Here is a 25,547-nt window from a genome sequence, read left to right on the forward strand (position 1 = left end):
TATTTTGACGGCAAGCCTAGAGTTGGAAAAATTAAATTGCCATATACTATCATAATCCAAGGGCCGATAGATGCATATCACATTTTTAAAATGTAATTTACGTCTAATTACAAGTGCCGGACAATCCAGAATGAGATGCTGTAATGTTTCATGTAGAAAAGTATTGACACAGAAGCAGCAAAAATTTGGATCTTTTGGAATCTGACCCCTTCTGGCCAAAACATCATTAGTAGGCCATAGGTTTAATCTGAAACATAGGTATTGGTTACGAAGATGTGGTGCTGGACACTTTACTAGGTAATCTGCCATCTTACGAAATTTCTTGTGTCCGAATAATGCTCCATTAAAATCTTTATAAGGGTCACATTTGGAGCGATTGCTTGTCCAGTCAAATTCAAATAATCAGGTTCCATGTAGAACGAGCAAATATCCATGTTCGTGGATGGTTTGGATGAAGAAAGCGTCAACTTCTTTATGGACTGTGATAATGGTGTGGAACATGCTTGTTTAGGATCATTTCGCTTACCACGGGCAGCCGAGGACGAAAGCTGAGTGTACTGTTTGTCAATAAGAGCCGGAAGAGGATTGCCGGTCTTCAGAGTAAATAGGCCACGATGCATTTAATGAGATTGGCTATCGACCCTACAACCGGTAGGACAATTATTTAACCCGAAAAACAACAGGAAAACCACAGAGGCAATAGCCCTTTCTGATGCACAAAAGTACGGACGGACGCAACAACGCAACAAGCGCGGCAAAGCAGTCAAGCGGGTACTTCCGGGTACTTTGCTTGGGTGCGCGCGCGCGGGTGCACGCGCTCGTTTACTTATGTAGGATGCACCAGGAAAGGGGTGGAGCTCCTGAGGTTAAAGAGGAAATACACTCTTTATGACACCTATATAACAGAAGAAATTTGATATTTTAGTATAAGGGTCTGTTCCAAGTTGCAAGGAAATGCAACAAAGGTCCAGTTGAAAGTTAATGTACTGTTCAGCAGGGTGGAGCTGCAAAATCCAGGCAAAGTGATGCAGGGTGAGTGGCCAAGCAGGTACTTCCGGGTACTTTGCTTGGGTGCGCGCGTAAAGATATTTGAGTTTGGCAGTATTACTTCAGGTAATACCACCAAGCCTGCAATGAGGTCCTTTGATGTATTGGATGATTTAAGAATTTGCATTTGCCTTCTATATGATCCACTTGTCAAAAATGCATTGCAGACATGTATATTAAATATTTATCTTTCATATCACGCTACATACACAGTTTTCTAGTACGCAAGCAAATGACAAAACCCTCTATTATGGGACTGTAGCAACCCCATGGCAAGCTGTGTTGATATATGAAAATTGTATATATATATATATATACATTCAGCATATATTCATAACGGCTCATATTTATTCAGCACCTCAAGCCAGGACTGATGACTAATGTAATCGTTGGTAGCTCTCTGTTACTGTTCAGGTAATCGTATGTCTCTGCACGTTTTATATCCCAATCGAGATGTCGACCCGCAGGAGTGAACTAACACCGTGTGTTATGTGGCTTAAATCTTTAACTGCATACAGCTCTCGCAGGTTCACATTTGTATTTCAGAGATGATGTGTCTGTTATTATCCCGTAGACTTTTCAAAGCTAAGGGCGAGCAGGAGCTGTTTGGCACCGCAGGTGTTGAGGTGCTTTGTTGTTGGACCTGCCCAGGGGTGGACTAGGAACCAAAAGAGGCCATGGAAATAATTACTGGGAACAAAAAGAGGCCTTGGAAATAACTTTTAAAGTAGCTCCATATTAAAAATTTACAACAAGCCCAATGCTTTTCCTATGAGCAAATTTGGAAATAGCCCACAAAAGAGGCCTAGGGAGCAGAGGCCTACCGGGAAAACTCCTGAGTTCCCTATAGGCCAGTCCACCTCTGGGCCTGCCCCCATCCCCACATTTAAATACCAGGCACTCAGCCTTGAGCGGTAAAGCACGAGCAGCCAAGGGCGAGCAGGCGCTGATTGGTGTGCTGCAGATGTTGCAGTGCTTAGTTGTTGGACCGCCCCCATCCTCACTTTTATCTACCAGGCACTCAGCCTTGAGCGGTAAAGCACGAGCAGCCAAGGGCGAGCAGGCGCTGATTTGTGCTGCAGATGTTGCAGTGCTTTGTTGTTGGACCCGCCCCCATCCTCACTTTTATCTACCAGGCACTATGCCCGGAGCGGTGAGCCCGAGCATCCAAGGGCAAGCAGGCAGTGTTTGGCGCTGCAGGTGTTGCAGTGCTTTGTTGTCGGACCCGTCCTGATCCATACTTTCATATACGAGGCAGTCGGCCAAGAGCAGCGAAGCCCGAGCCTCGAAGGTCGAGAAGGTGGTGTTTGTCGCTGTAGGTGTTCGGTGCGTGGGGGGTTGGATGCTGCTTCTAAGTAATCCGCCATGGACCTGTGCTGGACCCAGAATCCAAGCAGAGATTAGCTTCGGACAGGAGTTTGAGTCGATGGTACAGACAGAGATTGCTGATTGGCGAATCCAACTTGAATTGTGAGCATTTTCCTCCTTGTTTAATTTAATATGGTGGCAATCGAACTAAAGAAGGTGACATGTTTAATCTATGTACAAAGTAAGAACTATTTACGCCTTTGTGCCCACTCAACAGTGTCTATCATCTACAAGTCTTACGGCGTGATGAGCAGGGGGAAAATGGACTATCGAAGCCCCTTTCAGCCAGCCAGGCATTCCCTGCTCTCGCTGCTCAATGACTATGGCTTTTAACACTTAACCTGATTAAATAGTACTTTCTGGTATTACCTTGGTTTTAATACACACGCATAGCTTTTTTGTTTCTCTGTTATTATTTAGCGTGCTATCTTTTGCATTGTCAAAAAGCTGTCAAAAAGGAGTTCAATTACCTCTCCCCCAAAGATAGACAAAAGAAACTTCATCAAATGGGAGTTCATGGCCCTATGGAATGTATGGGACTACACCAGAATAATTCTGAGTCCAAATAATGGAACAAACTCAGGAGTACTGTTTTATTAACAATTATCCAATACAGGGAGGTTACAACTAACATCAACGGATGTATGCTCAGTTTCTCAATGATCCGTTCACAAAATATGTTTTTTATACACATAATATGTCAGAGTGATGTCATACTATGTGGCAATAGTGAAAAACCTATCAAGGGTCAGGATTGGTTAAGGGAGACATCTTAGTATACTTTTCTGTAGGAGCTAGGATTGTTATTGGTTATTCGTTATGGACAACTTTTGCTTACTTCTAAAAACATGTAATTTCAAAAACATTAGATACACAGTTTCTTATTGGTCTTCAAACTATAAGCTCCTTCGTTATATGGACTAATGCAATTGGTTGGACTGCTTGTGCCATGTCTGGAACATTCGGTTCATTTAGCAGCATGTAGGCCTAGACCCAGGTGCAAGGAGATAGGGCATGATACCCCACCAACTAATTAGCCCAGCATCTCCCATCGCCCATGCCGTCTGCCATGAAATCGTCTTTGTACTTGGCTTTGTAGAGAATTCTCATCTTTGGGAATGCACTCGCTATTGTGTCTGGTATTCCAAGTTCAAACTCTATTTCCATCCTTGGCTCCCGTGACAGGAGACCATGATCTGGTCCAATTTGCAGGTTTTTAAATACTTTAAATGAATTAAAACTTGGCATCCTTGGTGTTCCTTCTTGCACCTTAACAAGAGAGGATTCATCCTGTGCACACTCACTGCTTTCCAGAATAGATATCTGACCTTGGTTGCTTCAGTCTTGACTCCAGGCCAGACAGCCTCACCACGCAGCTCCATGAGCCAATTATTCTTGCTGCACCACAGTTTCCATTCCCGCTTCATGGGTTCTGGCTTACTTAGTTAATTATACCAATGTCCAGTTTATGTACAATGGCGTCTTCGCCTGCCTTCTTTTCGCTACTTATAGCTAGCTTCTATTATGACTTAATCTCTATCTTGTGTTTCAGCATCTGTACATGTATTGAACTTCTGTTTTCTTCATCATCTTGTTTATTACGTAGGTTTCTTCTTGTCTATGTCAATAGATCATTTGACCTCTTGCATCATTGTTGTCCTCTAGGACTCATACCTTGTCATACTTCTTTATCTTGAGACATCATGCACACTTATTTATGATGTCATCAATTCACTTGTTTTAGTTTCTTTTCATACTCCTTCAGATTTTTCATCCTGTAGGTTATCATCACTTCAAAGGTACATTTGGTAGGGTTGTCTCAATGGGTATCTTCATTCAAACACTCACTTCATTATTGGTATTATGGCTGGTGGTAGGCATTGAACAATCTCATGTCTCCAATACACAGGAGATAGGGGGGTGGGATCACCTGCAGATATACACATTTGCTCCTCTACATTCCCCCTTCTGGTTGCGTCCTTGACCACCTCCTCAATTCTCTCGGTGTCCATGTGTATTTTCTCTTGAAGAAATGTTTCTTCGGTGTGCATACCTTTGTTACCCCCCTCAGGTTGCCCACTGTTTTAAAGTGTTCGTCCACACTCCAGGTCATGTAATTACATTGTCCATTTAAGGTACAGTAGACCCATCGTCACATGTATTTCTTATGGTCCTTTTGATACCAGAACTTTGTTCCCTCAGGTGCTACAATGCTGGCCTTTATGTAATCTCTGATGGCATCATCAGTCAGCTTCTTTGCTTCTGGTTCATCCTTGGGATCAATCATGATCTTCAATCCTACTGCCTTCTTGGCAGTTTTCTTACATTGTGCAATTATTATCCTTATCATACAAAATCCAAATATGATTAATACCAATATTGCTCCAAGAAACTTGAACAATTTTCCATCCAATACGGAATTCATGAGAACAGGAAGGCGAACCAACTGGCATCATCAATAACGGATGTCACCATTTTTATGTGTAAATCGGTCAACATAGATATGGCCTCTGTCAACGTTCCGTTCTCTTCGTCATAAGATGGTATGAATGTGAAACATGATTGCCCGATCTTGGCACAAACATCTCCTTCCATAGCTGTCATCATGTTGAGGACATAGACCTGTTTTGGCGGCTAATCAGCCTTATGGCCCTCACTTCTTCTTTCATCGCTTTAAATCCCTTTATGGTGGCATTGATTGTTTCCAGCAGCTCCCATCTGGTGATTTGTAACCACATGGCATTTACAGCAGTCTGAACCCCTGGCATGAACATAGATGTGAACAACACTACAGTTTTACTGAACAATTTGTGCTCATCAGGACTATCATCAAAAGCTGCTTTTGATTTTTCTGAGAAGTAATTTGATTTCATCCTTCACCAGAGTTCTATTGACCTTCTTCTTCTAAGATGATCATCTACTTTTGGGAACTCTTCAATATTCAGGTCACTTTGTGGGATCACCAATGCTGGAACATGGATGTATGCCAGAGAGCACACTCCACCCCAATTCCTGGGTAATTTGATATATGCTCTAGTTTTGCAGGCCCAATACCGATCCATTAAGACAGCCGTCCCTCTCCTCATTCCAGGAACGGCCATGGTGTTTTTACACCCCTTATTGTGTCCGACATAATTCTTTCCCTTGCTTTGAAAGCACATGGTTGCATTTATTAATGGGACTACCGTTACTGGCCCAGCTTCATTCCCCATGCATGTCAGTAGTTTAGCGTATTTAGACCATGACTTCAAGAACTCATTGATTACTTTCTTGCCTCCTTGTACTGCTGCCTTCTTAATAAATGAGCTGCACTTTACATCATTCCATCTTCCCATTCTTTACTGGTATGTACCCGTTATCGTTGTCCTCTAGGGCTCATACATTCTCATACTTCTTTATCTTGAGACAACGTGCACACTTCTTTATGATGTCATCAATTCACTTGTTTTAGCTTCTGTTCATACTCCTTCAGGATGTTCCTCCTGTAGGTTATCATCACATTGAGGGCACATTCAGTAGGGTTGTCTCAATGGGTGTCTTTTTTCAAACACTCACTGCAGTATTGGTTTTATGGCTGGTGCTAAGCACGGCACAAGCTCATGTCTCCAATACACGGGAGGAAGGGGGTGGGATCACCGACAGATGTAAACAGTTGATCCTTTACAAATGTTTAAGTCTATCAAGAAAGTTAACGTTCTTATTTCCGAGATTAAAGGATTGTTGCACATGTTGGCACTGATAGCTTTGGGGAAGAGGCCGGCTGCAAAAGTGCAGGGTCTAATTGAGTGGCTGAGGAAGGTGCGATCAAATTAATTAAGGATTCACAAGTAAAGACAACTATTACACCAATCAATAAAATCACCCAGCCAACATGAAGTTTGAGAACCTGAAAAGGACCTGCTTCAGCCTTGTGAGACTGGGAAAAATTCAGGCCAAGAAGCAGGAAGAAATTATACTCTGCCTGTGAACATGTTTAATCTTGGCAATATTGGTGCATCCAATATTGTGGAGAAACATACCCCAAATGGAGTTGCTGATATTTCTTACCTGACAATGAAGGCTAGCACCAATATGTGCACATTAGAGCCTGGAGATAACGGGATGCTAGGAGAGGATATGGTAGTGACTGACTCGTCTATTCCTTGTCCATTAGATTTTCCCCCTTGGGTGCTAAAAGCATTATCAAATGCAATAAGGGAGAAGAGTTGGGACCATTGTTTAAAAAGGGAAAAATCATTAAGAAATTAAAGAAGGATGTTTTATCCAAAAGTGTTAAAAGTAAATGTAGAGCCAAAGATACTTCAAAAGGGAAATGATTAACTAGTTGAAGCCCCTGGAAAAAAAATGATCAGTTTGATATGATAGTAAAGAAGATGGTAGCTGAAATAAAACACTTATTGAGGAGAAAGTGGGCTGCGTCCTCCACAAATTGATGTGCGAAATAAGGGAACTAAAAAGCACTATGGTACGTTTGTGTCCAAAATGGACAATCAGGGAGAGATCAGGCCCTGTTCATTTCTTAACAGAAAACATGGTACAGGGGGAACACTATCTGATGAAGGTGACTGTAGCAAGGAGATTCACTGAAACTCAAGTGACCTGTTTCATAAAGAGACCCTAGATCGTGTAAACTGGTCTCATGGAAGATAGCAGGGATCCCAAAGCATATGGTGAATCCCGCTTGGTGTGATTTTGTGAGAGGACATCAGATCATTTTCTTTCAAGACACCTGGGCCATAGAGGTGATAAATATGTCAAAAGCCCAGACTCTTGCCTGGAAAGGGTCTAGGGGATGGCTGATTGGTGGTTTTCTTATTTGGCTTGACTCTGGGTTGAATTGGCAAGCAGTGGTTCATCCGACAGACTTAGGGGATCTGCAGCATCTGGTAGTATGCACTCCAGGGCAGGAATGTATCCTTTTGTTCAACATTTGTAACAGCCCAAGTATAACCCCCCGCATCCACTGTAAACAAAATCCAGGATTTGATTGATACCTGGGAGGAGTCCAAGCCTGGACTCCTCCCATGTTATATTGGCTTTTGATTTAAATCTTCAATTTGAGCCTCTAAGGGAACCAGAGTGGTTTCGGGAGGAAAAGGCTTGGGGGTATACCCACCTTAAGGAAGCTTTTCCAAAAAAGACACATTGCCAGGCAATAGATAAAGTTTGGGTCCTGTATGGACTGGAGCTGAGAGCATGTTATAGCCAGTTTGCCTTTGACCAACCAGCCGGTAAGACTTTCTGGCTCAAACTGCAGTTCCAATATTAATTACATTCTGGTCTTAGCTAAGGACTGGGGGGTTGGGGGGGCGGGCCGGTCACTAATTTTGAAGTAAAAGAGAGGTTAGAAAGTGACCACAGACAACTGGGGTTAATGTGCAAGTTCAGTAAGGGTGGATATAAGCCATCTAAGGCCCTCAAAACAATTCTGGCTATATCTGTGATGGGCCACACACAAAGATCAATTAAGTGGGCCAAGTTATTGGAACTTGATCTAATACCTGTGATATATGTGTCAGCAATGGGACATTTGGAGAAAATTTGCCTGGGAGCGCTTAGTGTCTTTAGGATGTTGTGTGAATACAAAAATATGGTTGAGAACCTTTTGCCACATCTCACACAGCGTAAAATGTGGTAAAATTACATGCCTTAAAAAAATAAAGCTGATATGATGAAGATTGTAGAGCAGCAAAGCAGCAGCCCCATGCCAGTTTAGCCTCTGGTCCAACAGCAGATAAGCTTCAAATACGTAAATGTAGAGTCAGGTATAAGAAAATCATCAATAAGAAAAAAGAGTTTTGGTAAGTGTTAATGGGAGATCATTTTAATAGCCCATGAACTGTCTTTTGGAAACTAGTTTCTGGTGCTGAGGTCAAGAGGAATGGGGCTTTACAATGCAGTATTATTTCCAACACATGGTACAACCATTTTTCTGTATTATACGAGGGCTCCAATGGCATCTTGACTGCAGAAGTTATATTGGGATTGTCACGACTCCAGAGGCTGGAGGTGGAGGGGTGTCTCTTCATAGGGCTGGAGGAAATATGCATAGCCCTCAAACCATTGAAAGGGGGAGGCTCCTGACCCGGATGGGGTTCCCATAAATTTGTAAAAAGAAAACCCATCAATTTGGGTTTCGGTTTTGTGGAAATTATTTAATGCAGTAACCTGTTCAAATTTGGTCCCCCATTCTTGGCAACAAGCCATGATTGTGCCTATCTTCAAAAAAGGAGATAGGAACCAGCCAGTCAATTACTGCCCAATTTCCTTACTGGACAGTGTGGTCAACATATACGGCAAGGTTGATCTGAGTCACCTTCAAACAATGGCTGATGATAATGGGATAATCAGTGATTTGCAAGCTGAGTTCCAGAGAGGAAAGAGTACAATAGATCAGAGTTTCTGCTTGTTCATATTGGTCCAAAAATACACTGCATTAAAGAAGGTTAAACTATATGTGATTTTCGTAGATGTTAGAAAAGCCTTTGATGGGGTGTCCCAAGGAGTATTATGGCGTGTTTAGGAAAAAAGGAAAAGACCTTCCGATATGTTCTCGGTGCTACAAGCCCTTTATTCTAATAACTCGGCTGTGGTCTGTTATGGGCTTGCTGGGGAAACAACAGACCCTTTCGGAATCACTAAAGGAGTGAGGCAAAGCTGCACAATGTCCCCACTCCTTTTCTCCATACACCTTAAAGAAATCATTGATTCACTATTGTTACAATGCAGAGACCCACCCAAAATGGGCAAGATCGAGTACCTGGCACTGTCCTATGCAGATGATGCTGTTCTTCTGTCTCCCTCTGCCAAGGGACTTAAAGCAACTTTGGTGGTCTTTATGGAAAAATGTGATGCCCTGAAACTAACCCTCAATAGTGGGAAAATAAAATCAATGCAATTCAGACCGAAATTTTCCAAGCCTTGTGACCCGACCATTAGTGTGGCAGGCCACAAGCGTAAACAAGTGGTATTTTAAGATTACCTGACAACTAGGTTCCATGAGACTGGACAGTGGTCAGCCCAATTGGATAAGGCACACACTGGGCTGGGAAAGCACAGTGGTAGGGTCCGGACCTCCTTTCACAGGCATGGGAGGGGAGCAGTTTCACTGGCTACTGAATTATATCAAAAGCAAGCCGCTCCATCGGCCTCGTTTGGTGCAAAATTGTGGGGATATGTAAATATTTGAAGCCTGACAAGATTGGAAGCTAACTTCCTTAAGAGGCTTCTTATGCTATCGCAGGGATCCCCCAATGCATTGGTCCACCTGTAAAGTGATGTGCGCCCCATCAGAGATGTATTCTCTATTTGACCTGCTCTGTTTGGATGAGACTCTGGTGCACGGAGGCCCTAGAAAGCTATTGAGATGCTCGGACACATTTGATGGGCCTGGTCAGGAGAAGAGAGCCTGCCCTGGGTAACGCATGTAAAAACGATCCTTATTTGCATTGAATAAATCTGCATTGTGGGATAACCTCACACATTTATCAATAAAGCCATTTTGGGAAGAATCAAGAAGGCCGCCAACATCCTTATCAGGAAGAATATGGAGGATTCAGCTTGGCAATCTTTCGTTAAAATGTGATTATGGATATGAAAGATACCCTGATTGTGTCCAATCCGCATATGCACTTACTCAGTTTATTGGTTTAGATTTGGGACACTTAGGATCACCTCTTTTACAAAATTCTGGGGTGATGGCAGAACAGGAATTTTCTCCCTGTGCAATTTAGGTGAAGAAACAGCTGTGCACTTTATGTGCACTGTATGTTTATCTGTTTAGAGCTAAGGGGGTTGAGATCATATTAGTTGAAAGCTCTCTTAAAGGTAACTCTTATGGAGGAAGCAGTGAATTTCTGCAGAGGTTGTTGAGATCAGCAGGTCGTGTTAACAGTGTCCAATGTCATACCTCGAGCTTGGCTTCGTAGGACTACAATGATAACGCTGAATACCTCAGACCTGATATTCGCCAACGGTAGACCTAGCTGCAGCATACCACGCCAAACTCATAAATGCAGCCAGAACTTTTCTATCCAAGGACAATAGCCTGACCATTGGTAGAACCATAACGGGATCAAGACTTGACTACTGCAATGCCCTCTTCATGGGCAGATCAGTAAAAAACATAGAGAAGCTACAGACTATACAAAATGGAGCCCTGCGTGCAGCCCTAGGCATTCCCAAAAGGGAGCACATATCTGTAGCTAGAAAACAGGCTCACTGGCTACCTATTAAGGAGCACATCCTCAAGACACTCGCCTTAACCCACAAATGTGTCCACCAAACTGCCCCTTCATACTTGTACCGAAGAGTCCACGTATCTACATCCAGCAGACCAACCAGAACTCCGTACTCTAACAGGCTCACAGCTCTGAAAATCAAGTGAGCCAGAGCAGGAGGAGCCAGTTTCCCCTACCTAGCAGCAGAGGCGTAGACAGGGTGGGGCCTGAGCAGGCAAGTCCCACCCAAAATCTGTAATTGCCCATTCAGCAGCACTGTTTGGGCATTTACTGATGTTAATGTCACTGAAGCCGACCCAGCTACATTAGATTCAGGCCCGACACCTCTGCCTAGCAGCCCAGGGACGTCATTTAGGGGTCGCCAGAGTCACGAACTGCGACCTCTGAGGTCGCCCTTGTGAGCTCTGTGGACTCCCTTGCGACCTCTAAAAAAAAAAAAAAAAAAAACGAAAATATATATATTTTTATATATATATATATATTTCTTTTTTTAATGCAAGCTCCTGAGATGTGGCCAGCACCATGTGGCTTTTTACTTCTGGAGTGGCTGGCTTTCTTGTTTAGGCCCCTTGAAAAAAAGAAGGAAAATAAGAACAGGAGTGCCACAAGTCTAACACTTTCAGCACTGACCCTAAATAAGAAAGAATAGGAATACCAAATAATGTGTCTTTCTGGAATTCTATACAATAATTGCTAGACTCATGAAAGGTTTATTACAGACACACTTCAGGGGGTGAGTACTGATTTAGTCTGGTCTTAAACACCTCAACTCAGTCTTTCATCCATCTGAGGTTGATAAATGAGTATCAACACAGGTTGGGTGATATTGGGTGTATATTTTTTCTATATGAAGTGCTTAAGCGTAAGTGCTATATAATAACACATAATTATCATTTGGTCATGGACATCGGCTTGCATTCACAGTAATTTGGTAATATGGGCCTATATAAAATGATTTTAATGATACATATGGCGATCCATTGTTGTATGAAATGTACATCACATTATAGTGATATCGTAATCATATTTTTCGTAGTGCACAATGCTATGTGATGCCACTTCCTGTTTTGTCAATGGGTGAAAGGTTGTGTTCCATCACTTGCCGTGCTAACACTTCAGGGTGGGGTCAAATTACATCACTTCCTGTGATGTCCTCAGGGGGTCAAGGGTTGTGTGATGTCACTTCCGCTAACCCTGGCATTTTGGTGAAATGACATCCCTGTAACAGCCCGACATTGGAATGCCCTTCCACCATCCCTAAGATGTGAAAACTCACACTTGGCCTTCCGCAAATCGGTCAAGACGCTACTATTCCTAATCCTCTCTATGCCTCACCCACACAACAATATTACCTGCTGTCTGTAACATATATTGCATACCTACAATGTTTAATGTATGTATCCAACCCTTTTGACCCCAGAGGATGCAACCAGGTAGCTAAGCTCATCACATGTAACAGCGCTTCGATGCCCAAGGGCTATTTGTGCGATATATACATTTAAAATAAAATAAATAAAACTGCATCATACCCCCGGTTTTGAGATTTGCTCAAACAGCCTCTGTTGAATGAGAAATTAATGTGGATTTTAAATTAGCAGCTGCCTGTGGCTGGCAACTAACCGAGCATCTGGAAGTTTGCACTGTGAAGATGGACCATGCTTTTATTGACGGCCTGTGAAAGGTACACTTTTAAACTTGAGCAATTATCCCATGAAGTTGGTGGTGCTGCTAATAAGGGAAGATGAGATGCTGTTTTACTGGTTAATGTGATGCCGACTTGCGCCGCTGTTGGTTTCTGTCTCATGTGGAGGATTGGTGATGTTGGGATCTAGCGTGCATTGGAGTTCATCTTCAAGAGGCTATAAAGGTTAAGTTCAGGATTACATTTTCTTCCTAAACTGGGAAACGGGTCACTTATGCTATTCTGTTAAGAACGTTAAATTTATGTAGTTGCAATGAATTATAGCGCATAGAACCTAATATTACCGTAGATAAGCCAATCGTCCCCTTTTCCCTTCCTCCCTGTCACTTACTCTCAAGTCTTGCTTCTGTACACGCCCAACTCTTGGCGCAGACACTTCTGTCTGCTGGTTCGGCAAACCCAGTGCTCTCCCTTGATAAATGAATTTCTTCTTACAAACTATTCTGGTGAAAGCCTCCATACTGCTAGCGCCTGCTTGAGCTCCTCTCTAGTCCATCACTCAACAACTCACCAACTAATTACATCTAGTGCTATGCTTTGTCGGGTGTAGTTCTTGCCATCACAATAAAAGCCTGCAATCAATCGAACTTTATTCTCCTGAGTCTTTCACTTCCTGCCTAACCCTCCCCTTCCTTTTCATAGACTCAGCTCAGCTCTGTCGACATCCTGGCTGGGTCACAATATAGCACCTTTCAGACAAGGCCAGGCACCGTGCAATCAACACAGTGGTGATGGGCGATGTTTACGTATTTGATAACAACATAACATGAAACAAAGTGTACAGTGAAACTATGTGTTTATCCTATCCTTTTGCCTGGGCGATGAAGGGATCTTCAATAGAGATAATGAAATCCTGGAAGTGTCTGCAGGGAATAAGGGAAGGCGCTTCACAGCAACACCTGCTATAACATTTTTCCCAATGGTCCTGGGAATTGGACATTTTCACACCATGCCAGAGCGTTATGTTAGCGGAAAAATCAAGGATCATACTGAGAAAAATCACTCAAAGAGCGTTGTGTAGCACAGGCGGAAGTGGAGGTGAACCCTTGTGTCATCATCTACGTTTGCGCAGACCTGCAAAACCATTTCATATAAGGCACTTGTCATAGGTACAGTTATTCATCAGATGCATCAATACTGGACTCTGAGTCACTGTGACCTCCTTGGTCACTTGTCTTGTTATTAAGTGACTTGTCACTGTGGCCTCCTTAGTTATAGGTTTTGTCATGAACCTTTATACAAACTAGAGAAGAAGTTTTTAGAGGATTAAGTAATCAGGCTCTCACCTAGAGAAAGATATCACAGGAGGCACTTGGGAAAATAACTCAAAACCCTTCAACAGCCTGGCACATCTAACGAGGAGAGGCAAAGAAGTATCTGCCTGGACTCCATTCCTTTTGGAAAATGAGCACAATACTATCAAGCCTATAACTGGCCCCTATGTGGCACATGGCTTGAGCCACCTGATGTGTACACTACAACCATTTTGCTGTAGTCTCAGACTTCCCTGTATTTTGAAGATTTTCTTTAGTTGATGTGGAATGCCAGGAAGTGCACACGCCTGTACGTGCTTCAGCTGGTACACACATAAGTCTCAGGGTAACCCTTTTGCCACAAAGACACTAGAGCAGTGCGAATTTCAGAGTGGACAGTGTAATGGACTGTGTGCACTGGAACCTGCTGGTCCTACTTCATCTATGAAAAGCTGTTGGAGGTTCTTGCTTTCACCTCCTATGTACTCACATTTAGACGAGATCTGCACCAATCTAGCATCATGTGGTTACCGAATAGGACCTTAAGACTGCAGAAAAGTGAATGTAAGCTCATTCCACATTTCAATTCAACAAATGACTCGCAGCTAGAAGAAAATATACATTCCTACAACCTGCTGCCAACAGCGTACTGTCCATCACACCACACTTTAACTCGCAAAGGACCCCCCTGGATAGGATTCATCTTTCCTCCATGGTTAAAATTACTGTAAATTTCTAAGGTAGAATGTGTAATCTATATGAAGAAAAGATATAAAATTACTGTAATAACATTTGAACTAAAGTGTTTGAAAACGATGTGTCTTTATTGGGCGACTAAAGGACACAGACACACGTTCGAAATCCTACCTCAAATTTAAAACTGCAATTTCTTTGCAAAACGCACAGAAGGGCTCAAATCAAGGGTACACGCGGGGGTGGGGGGGCGGAGTCTATCCACTTTATTCAGAGGGTGGACTCAGTACCCACCCAGCTAAAATGAGAAACATTGAATGTCCTCTTTGAATTTATGAATTAAAGTGGGCCTCTGGGATCAAACCGCAGTCGTCAGGTTTGTAGGCCGGACAATTCACCACTGCACTGTATAACCTGATAAAAAATAACTAACACCTAAAGGTGAAATGTCCCAGTTCGGTACTGCAAGTCCCAAGGAAAACATTTGTATTGGTTCTTGGAATTTAAAACATGCACACATTTTAAAGTTTTCAAAAACACTATTACAAGACAATAGCCTCTCTTGGTTTTGTGTGCATTGATTTTATGAAAGGCAAATTCGTCCTGTTCAATTTAGGTTGTTATGCAAAGCTGAAATGTGCATAGTTCACCTTTATATGCTAATTTCTGGCAACATCACATCCCATTGCGTTTGTTAATGAGTCCCCCCCACTTTAATTTTTAGGACTTGACCCCTGCACAAGACCCTACATCTTGATAAGCAACCCCCAGAATATTTTCTTTTTTTCACCCATCGCCGATCAGCCTAAAGGCAAACTAACTGCACCTCTCCACTCTCTCCATGGTGTGGCATTGAACGGCAACCACATTGTGCAACATTTTAGCCATACTAAACATGTTGCATTATCCACTGTCTAGTAGAGTAGGCAGATTAGGAACGCCATAACTTTCCCAAAATGGCACCCAGCACATTGTATAGTCCAAAAATGTGATGTGTGGAAGGTTCTGCCTTATTCTTAACCAGTAGATGTCTCCTGCATAACCTTCCAAACCACCTTTTTTAGCCCGACTCTGCCATTTCTGTAGAAGGCCAACATTACGCGTACGAGACTGGTACTGCCTCCTATGGAATAATTCCAGTCCAAACTGCAAGGCCATGTGCCATTTGCACTGAACTACAAGCAACCCCAGACATGTTTCAGCCGTGTTACGACTCACAGTGAGGTGCAGCTTGCGTTGCTCTGGTGCAGTGAGCAATGGGCCCATATCTGGGCTTACCTGCTCTTACATCGAGAGGCAAAGAAGGCCATTCCCCTTCGGTATTGGCATGGCAAGATGAAAAATCATAGTCAGTAGGGTTACAAAGAGCAACCCCAGTGGTTATGATGAACTCAAAACCAGCCATCAGCCTTCAGTTTTGCTAAGCGCTTTGGACATGGCGCGCAGAGAATACATGTCTGTGCATCTGTATGAGTTTCATGAGTGCAGGCAGTGGTAGTGTAGACTTGTCAACACTCAACTTGGAAAAGGAAGCAGCATAGGAGCTGGGTTTCAGCATCTCCTTCAATGCCTTTGTTTTAATGTAAACTGTTGTGGCCGAAAATTACTTTAAATTACCTACAATGGCCTAAATCTAAAACAAACTAATAATAATAACAATAATAAAATGACTATGTATACAAAGAATATGTTTTTAAACAAAGGCATGCTGAAATCTTTATGTTTTAATTGCGGTACTGTCACTCTACAGTGTCTGAAATGTGGAAGCCCAAATGACCGTATTAATTATGTTGAAATGAGCAGAGTGTGGCCAACTACACCTAAACTCATAGGCGATTGGTCAACAAAACCCGAGAAAAGCATAACGAAGGGGAAAAGGGAACATTCTATGTTCTTTGTATGCTGAGGCCATCAGTAGTTTAGGGTAAATTGTTGGAATACATTTAATGTACCCAACACCAAGTTTAGCCTTCATAGGAGAAACATGTTTGTAGGGGAATTGGCAAACTCAGGCATTCTTTCAACACAGAGAAAGCCCACCTCCCTTTGGGCTGCAAAGGCCTTATCCTATGCGTATGCGCAGTTCGGACTTTTCACACATAATTAATCATTATTATTATTTGTGAACGGCCTGTATAATGTTTAACCCATCACGTGCATTAAAGGTGCCCCGGGCTGGGAGAGGATTGTTTATATGGATCCAACTAATAACTGTGAAATACCATGAATGCTTCCCGAAAAAGTGTTTGTATCGCTAAATACTTCATAAAATGTCTGAATGTGTACATTGCAGTGCTATCATACAAAGTCAGTTCCATAATCTCCCATAATGCATTTGGATTAGAAATGTAATCAAAGACTGATGTAGCACATGTGGGTAATTTGCATTAGCTTCGACCAGTAACTCGGGCCCTGGGAAAATAAAAGTGTATACAGACTCAACACTCCATACTGAAATGCTGTTTCTAAATTATCACTTTGCCAAGAAAACTTTGGTTAAAAGAGCACTGACCCAGTGTTAGGGTTGCCGGGTTGCCTAAAAAAAAGGCAATTTATCGAAATTTTGTTTAAGAATGTGCTTCTACATTTCGAGTCCCAGTCCAGCAATGGTCATGTAGGAGGGATATCACTGGGACATATTTCAATATGTTCTAGTGAAGGAATTTTCAGGAATCAATCACTTCCCTTGACTATCTGTGACCTGACCTGCTCGAAAATGGGTACATTGCTTCCCTGTTTGGCATGTGCTTTATCAATCTAATACGTGCATAAGTACGTACGTACGCGCATACATACATACCTACATGCATACATACAGTAACCACGGTCTAGTGATCTACTGTGTAGCTCTTAACAGTAAATCCCAAAATTGGGGTACGTGCAAATTTCCATTAGAAACAAACTGCAATTTTCCTCCAATCCCTCCTTTTCAATATGTCTAATCACCTGGCTCTGCCCACCTGATATAATGCAATTTCACCTGGATTTAGGTGGTCCTTTTGTTAAATGGTTGAACTATGAAAAGGAAACACATCTCTTTGATAAGGCAGGGCATCCAAATGTAAGTGCAGTGACATTATTAAATGGACATGTTATGGTCATTGCTTCCCTCACCCGGACTGGCAAATACAGAGACGTTCAGGTTTCAAACTTATACTTTTGTTAATGCTGGCCAACACTTGACCCCAATTATGTGCAAATGAAGATCCCACCGTGTGGTAGAGAGGAAAGATGAATAGTGGCTAGACACACATTAAAGAGTATATGTGCTGGAGAAGGCTGTGGAGGAAGATTGTCTATGGACTCAACTGACCTTTGTGACATACTATTTCCAGTTGATAAATCCCTGAATAAGGTGAAGTAACAGAGCATTGGTCATCCAAAGGTGGTTGAACCATAGGAATATTTGAGTTAAAAATAATGAGGTAGCCCTGCAACAATGTGGGTCCTATTATAGCATTGGTCAGGTAGGAGGGATCAAACTAGGGACATACTGTAATGCTGTTGAATGATTCATGGCATTTTCAAAACTCAACTGACATTCGAGAGCCAACTTTGACCTGTTAAAAAAAAGTCATCATGTTTTTGGACTCACTGTCTAGCAGATCCCCAGATAGTAATATCCTTTTTGTTATTAAATGTAAACCCCAAAAACGGCACAACTACAATATTCCTTCCCAGAAGCAAATTCACCATCACTGATGCTCACTCCTAATTCCTTCATAGTATGTCTGCACAACTAGCCCAGCTGGCTTTTAGTCATGTCATCAGCATTGGACTGGTGCCTTTGTTAAAAATCAGAAACATGAAAAAGAAGCATATACGAGATGAGGCAGGACATCCAGGTCCAGGCACTCTAACCCCTGGGGAATGACAAGGAGATATATGGTAGGTCATCACTAGCCCTACTTACAAATGCAAAGAGAACTTCATGGCTCATACTGAGCTTCTGAGGCTACTGAACATGCACTTATCCCTCTTTGACATGCAAATGGGAGCAACACAGTGTGGGGAAGGGGGAGGATGAACAGCAACTGGACACACAGGGTCATGCATATGACCCTGCCGGAGGGGCCTGAGGACATCGTTCAAGCTTGGTTAGGTGGCTTATCATCAGCAGGTCAGAGCCAGATCTATCTTAGAGGTGGTATAAGGGAGTTGAAAGGGAATCCCATCCCTAGCTCCCCAAAAGTAGTGAGATATGCATGTATATTGGGGATGTACGTTAAAATAACGAAAACCAAAATCTCGAACTACAAAATCATGAACACAATAGGGTTTTATTTTGTAATTAGAGATTTTTTTTTGTCCCCTGCAACATATGTTGTTTATGCGGGGGACAGCCCTGCAACCCCCCCACAGACCAAAATATTGAATTGGGGGAGCAGGGACAACCCCTGCACAACTGATTTAGTATTTTGGAATATAACATTTTCATAGTGCCAAAATGCGGGACTTTGGGTGATGCAGGCTTTTAAATACAGTATTTTCGTTGAATACCGTACATTGGTACCTCCTTGCCTGTCCTGGTGCATATCAGCCTCAGTCCTGGACCAGTCTCTCTTTCTAATTCTTCAGGTGACTGCCCAGAGGAATGGCAAACAGAATGAGCTAGGGTTCTGACCGCGACAAACATGCTCTGGACTTCACATATTCCAGAAATGGCTAGTAGATTCCAGGAAGCAGCCCAGATCAGAGAAAAACAATATGGATTGAAATGACCACATTGCATCAGGATATGACTGTGGCAGTACCATTTGGCAAGGATGTGAAAGCCCTAGCTTTTTTATTTTTATTAATATACAATGATATGGGTAATTCTGTTTCTGGAGGGTGAAGTCTGCTTTCCAGACCCCTTTCGTAAAGCTCCACATCAGATGCATAGTGAATATGTGTGTGCTAGCTGCACCAGTCCACTGACACCTCCAGCACCTGCTCTTCTAATTCTAATTGGTTATTTAGAAGGTGCTTAATACCCAGAGGTTTCTGGGTGCAGATCCAGGGAACGAACCTGTGTTTCTCAGTGTTGTCTTGCTTCCAAGATGAGCATGTTGTCCCTGACCTATCCTCCCAAGAGCTGTCCTCCCTCAGTGGTACAGTGTTAGGCAAGATCTTTTGCAGTACCCTTTGGGTGCACTACAACAACGCTGACCTCCTGGCAATAGGAACCCAACATTTGGTATAAGTCAGTACTACACAGGTTGGTAGCGTGTTGAGCAGCTAGGCTTATCTCAAGAGGGGTCAATGTGAGCTGTAGGGGAGTTACACAGAGATTCATATGACAAGTATTCAAATAAACTCTTACACACAAGGTTTCTTTATTAAAGTATTATTAATTTATTTAACAGTCAATGTTGTAAGCCTTCTTCAGAAGGGGCAATATAATAGTAACACACAAATACACTGCAAAATACACACTCTGAGTTTCCCTAAATCAGCAAAAATGTGGATTGGCACACAGACACTGACACTGTGGTAATTAATATATCACTGATCCATTTAGGTCAATACTTAGAAGTATGTCAAAGAAAAAGATGATTAGAAAAAAACAAGAGATCTCACAAATATTCTGAAGCAGGTAAATACTTTTGGTAACCCCCAATGCAAAGTAAGTTCACCCCTTCCTGGAAGGAGGGCTAAACACAGAGTCCGAGAGAAGAAGAGTTATTCAGGGGGCCAGGCCAGGCCAAAGTCAATTGGACAAAAGTCAAGGTGAGCTGAAGCACTTCTTGCAGGTACATCAAAGTATTATACAATGCTTTAGAGGTCTTTGTAGAATAAGAAGAAATCAAAGTAGGGCTAGAAGCTAATTAGGCTTATGAGGTAAAGAAGCTATAAGCAACTCTACAGAAGCAACCAAGACAAGTCTATACTGAGAACAAGTGAGGTTAAACAACAAAAGGTAAGTTCTCTTAGACTTTACAGTACCTTTGGTTAGAAGAAAGGACTTTGGCTGGCTTCTGTTCCTGTGCAGCTCTGCAGATCCTGTGTTCCTGGGCCTCAGTCGTGGGGACAAGAGGGAGGACGTCTGGAGGACTCCTGCACTACAACAGGATGGTCGGCTACAGAAAAGACCAACTTCTGTTCAGTGGCACTTTGCGGTTTCAGCTCATCGCCTCTCAGCAAATAGCACTACTGCGGACTCTTGGCTGTCGAGATGGGCTTTCCTTTCATCTGGGGTCCAGCATTCTTTTGGGGTGGCTCAGGCTCGGTCAGTCCTGCTTCCTAGGAGTCTGGAAGAACTTCCTGGAGCTCTTGGCCAACTTAAAAGCAATGCACACAAACTAATGTTCCTCTCCCTGGCTCTACGGTTTCCAGCAGCAACTGCAGTTTAAATTTAACCAGCTTCAAGAGGATGTCCAGGTGGCTTACTTTGGAGTTGATTTGTCCCACCAATTCAAGGGGAGAAGTCATCCTTACAGGGCTTCTCTAGTCGAAACAAATTCAGAGCTTCAGCACAGCAGCAGGGCTTCACCAGGTAAACCAACGGTCCATGAGTTGCAGCAGGCATCTCTTCCAAGTTCTTCTTCAGATTCCTTTGTCCAGTGGTCTATTCCGCCTTTCAAGCCAAAAAGCCTCGCCTTTTATGCTGGTTTCTCTCATTCATGCCAGCCTAGCTGTCTGTCACCCAGCAGGGTGGCTGTCCTTGCCGGACAGCCAGCTGGCCAATCACCTAAGAGTGCATTTCTGTCTCCCAAGAGACTAAGAACAGGGAGTTTCGGGCACCCCCCTCGCTTCCTGTCCACGCTAAGACAAAATGAACAAAGGGACTAAATCTTGTTTGGCACGCATAGAAAATCTAAAGAAGGACCTTTCTACAAAGAAATGGCAAAAAAAGACGACCGGTAAAGCACACCACGGTAGTTAAAAGTAAACCACTGCCACCAGCCATTCGTTGATGAAAGGGTAACATAAAAATGTTACATGAGAAGCTAGACAAAGGGGTTCTAAGTAACCCTTCCAGAACCCTATTGTAAGATAGTGTGTGCTGGGTCTAGAAAGTTAAAAAGTGTAAGTAAAGTAAATTTCACTTCACTGCTCTTGGAAACAGTAGTTTATCCAAGAGGAGGTATTTCAACCTTTGGGAAATCTGAAAGACTTCCCTGTGTCACTGCACTGAATGTGCTGTGTGACACAATGTTAAGACGATGCAAAGTTGCTGGGGGTCCCTAAGGTAGAGAGGAATTAGAACATTTCTAAGAATTCTCCCTAACACACAGGGAGGTTCAAAGGTCCCATGCACACCCCTGACAGCTGCTGTGAGCCAAAGTCACTGGAGCCAAAAGTAGCATTTTAACTTCTGCACCTGTGATTCAAAATATCAGAATTGTTGCCTTACTAGTATGGTGGAAGGGTATTATCTAAGAATAATCTATATCTGGTTATGGTATGGCGAATGATAAAACCCACAATTATTAATGTCACACCAATTTGATATCATACAAGGGTCAGCTCTGGTAGCCCAGACCCTCTATGTGAGAGCAATGTTTATCCATGACAGCCTGGCTGTCTCCACTTAAGCAAGTGAGACAATAGGCAGATTGCTGTCTCCCTTTAATTCTCTCAGAGGAAGGATAACACCTCCCCTATGGCATATGAGGTCTCACCAGGACATCTTCTGGGAAACCTGCGCTAAAGGGGCACTCACATAACAAAGGCCAGACTCACATCAGGGTGCTGCACTACAGAGGGCCATTAATGTTAGCAGATATGTGATTATGAGAATAAAAACTGAAAACATATTTACATTGTCACGTGACATTTTGAGAACCTTATCATAGCTTAGATCTCAGTAAATCACAAGAGGTTAGGTGGCAATATCATAATCTGACCATCTGATGTGGAAGTCTGTTGTGAAAAAGAATGTGTGTATACAGACTCAACTGACCTCTGCGAAATACTGAATTAGGCTGATTGTTCCCAAAAAGAAACAAATAAACGGAACGAGAGTTATACATTTGATTCCTGCAGTCTTAATGTTCAGATTATTTCAGGATGAACTGACTGCCACGTATGGGGATGTTTGTTTCACAATAAAACCTGGTTCCCCTTACCTGGGGAAACTCCTCCTTAGATTTATTTAACTTTTGCTAGAAAGCAAAGCTTTTATGAAGTCATGAAATTAAGACATCATCCGCTTATCCAGCATCGTACTGCTTCTTGATTTTCCATTTCTGTTCGATGACAAATATAAATTGTGTATCCTGAACTGTGAATTGCAAGGGAAAGGTCTGACTACTGCAGGCATGAAGGCAGTAAAGGTGTTTAAGTCGAAACTTAAACTTTTTATCCAACAAGTATATAAAAGAAAATTGCAGCATTCTCCTCCTGTGCTCGAAAGTGCTGGAAAAAAATACATCTGGTGCTGGACTCCTGAAATATGAGAGAAATAGCAATAAACTGACCAGGCTTAATGAAGTAAGAAATATTCTGAGATTTTAAAAAGGTGGAACTCTGTGATATGTTCAATTCAACCCCTTCATAGAGTTAATTTTGGAGAACATTTGGAACTACTGAGTGAGTTTTCAACCTCAACTCTTTCCTCTTTCCCAATGGAAATGGAGATTGTTAGCCTTAAATGCAACATTCCTTTGAAAACCAGGCAATCTCATGCTAAATTCTGCAGGTTTTTATTATAACAATGAGTTTAATAACATTTGCATAACAGCACTAAGTGTGACTGCAATGTATTGCCATCTGGCGAGGGTGTAAAAGCCCAACCTTTTTGGGATTTTTATTGATACAATGATGTGGGCAATTCTGTTTCTGAAAGGTGAGTCTGGTGATCAGACCCCTCTTTCACAAAGCTTGAAGGCTATACAGGCTGCCTGCAGTGCTTTTAGTGAGACAAAAGCAAGGATGATGTCTTCCTCTGTTTCCCTGGGAGGAAAGGTAACACCTCACCACAGGCCACAGGAGCATTGTGAAGGAGATCTCCTGGGAATCCTGCCTCAAAAAGGCACTACTAAAGCAAAGATGTACCAAGAAGAGGTTCCCAACATATAGCTGCAGCTTACAGCAAAGATACTGCAAAGTCAAACCAGAAAATAATAAAGGTTGTGGTGAACAATTTTTCATCCGACTACCTTAAAAAAGAAAGAACAGGACAGGGGGCCTCATCACGACTTTGGCGGTAACCCTTAAATTCTGCGGTCGTGCTATTACCGCCGGATTTAAGGGTCCGCCAAATCAGAACTTCGGCGGATTTCACCCAAGCTCTTGGTTGGGGGGAAATCCGCTGAAAATGTGTGCTATTACCGCAGGCGGGAAATCCGCTGGCGGTAAGAGTGCAAATTTTCCCCATTGAGCCCAATGGGGAATGGGGCATTCCCCAATGGGCTCAATGGGGAATTACATTACCGCCGAACTTGTGATCCGGCGCTATTACCGCCGGGGAGTTCGGCGGTAGGGCTGATACCGCAGGTGGTAAAACCGCCGGCGTTACCGCCAAAGTCGTGATCAGGCCCAGGCTGTGGACCCGTATTTAAATTGGGTCACATACCAAAAATTTGCAACTAGCTGGTGCAAGATAGTACTGAATAAATAATCAGTCCTTACTAATGCAATTTTTTCAAAAACAACAATATTCGTATTTAATCCGAATATTTTGGCATACATAAACATGTTGTCAATAATTAATCATTATACATACTTTGATACATGAAGTCAGTTTTAAATACTGAAAACCAAAATGTACACATAAAGAAAAAAGGGGAAGTGGAAAAAGAAACAAAGAGAAAAATAAACATAACATATGTGTTCAAAAATAAGTCAAACAGGCAAAAGAACACAGTCAAGTGTAGCCACAAACATTGAATAATTGTGAAATACATAATTGAACAACCCTATGTAAATAAAAGTTGAAACTGTACCAAAGAGTGGAATGAGGGACCACTATTTGTCAGCCCAACATACATGTAAATCTAACTGCGGATCTACGTCAATAGAACCTATACTATGGGCAATATTAGAAGTATCATAAATCCTAATACAGTGTCATATTGTTGTGTACATGTACTGGACCACCAATATGAATATTGGGCAACTCCTTCATTAGGTGGATTGACGTTTCGGCTGGTGTCTAAGATTTTGATGACCAAAGCCTTCTTCAGGACCCAAAAACAATTTCTTTTCAAGGACCCTGCATATAAACATAAACCACTAGTGTACCTAATATGTGTACCTAATATGTGTACCTAATTGAAAACACTACTAAATAGTGTGCAAAAACCTGGCGAAAATAATTGCAATTTCAGGGGGGAACCCACAAAGAGGGGTTCGAAGGCAACCCATATAAAATGCGAGAAGGTGGAGCAACAACTGTGAGTAAACAAAAGGACTAACCTTTACACATAAAGGAGCCGATCTGCAGCTTTACAGATGGATTTCTAAAGATACCCAAAGGTAAATAACTCCAGCTGCAATAAAAATGTAAAACAAATACCAAAAATGACAAAGTTAAAAAGAGGAAAAAGTTTTTCATTCGAACAGACTACAAGTCTGACTTCAAAATTCCTCAAGATAAACACATCGAGCTAATCATATACAAAAAACCAAGTGATCTTCACAACCACAGAGGGTCATAGATGAATAGGCCTAGGTATACATAAAGAATAAAACATTAGAAAGTCTAATTATGTAAACTAAGAGCTGAAAGAAGACTGAAGAGAGAATAGTAATGAAATCATGAATCATTAGAAGAAAAGAGAAGAAAGAGACCCTACGTCCCAAAGAGGAATGAGTGATACAAATAAATAATAAACAGGGTTCCAGCTCACCCACACCTAATTTGGAGTAGGTGAATAAATCCACACAGATTGGATGGTTGTCAAAACAAGTCGAGCAGTACGAAATTGTGTAGACTGCTCTCTATTCTGGCCCAAAGGGGCCCCCTTTGTCCAAAAAAAGGTGTTTATAAGGCATGATGTAACGGTGACATCTCTGATGCAGATTGTGAATAAATATCCTCTGGGCTCAGGTGAACCTAAACAATCAAGAGGAAAGATGCCTGCAAAACCAATGGAATAACTGGTACCAAATATTGCCAGAATAGGAATGCATCAAAGAAAAGAAAGGCAGGAGCCATAAAGAAATAATAAAGAAATGGATGAAATGTTACCAGAAGCGGCATGGATAATGCGTATGTTTGACCGAAATGAGATAAATGCAGACAAAATTAATGAAAAAATTAATCACGCGAAAGACAATGCTACAGAAGCCATGGGGGTCATAGAGTGCCATAAA

At 42.3% G+C, this 25,547-nt stretch overlaps 1 long non-coding RNA gene across 3 annotated transcripts in view; it reads left to right on the forward strand.

The window, feature by feature from the left end:
- Positions 1-25,547, forward strand: part of LOC138510288 (uncharacterized) — a 279,524-nt gene that overhangs the window by 187,629 nt on the left and 66,348 nt on the right. The gene's annotated exons all lie outside the window — the stretch shown is intronic.

The sequence above is a fragment of the Ambystoma mexicanum genome, chromosome 6p (assembly GCF_040938575.1).
Source record: "Ambystoma mexicanum isolate Mex_15411 chromosome 6p, UKY_AmexF1_1, whole genome shotgun sequence".
Taxonomy (NCBI): Eukaryota; Metazoa; Chordata; class Amphibia; order Caudata; family Ambystomatidae; genus Ambystoma; species Ambystoma mexicanum.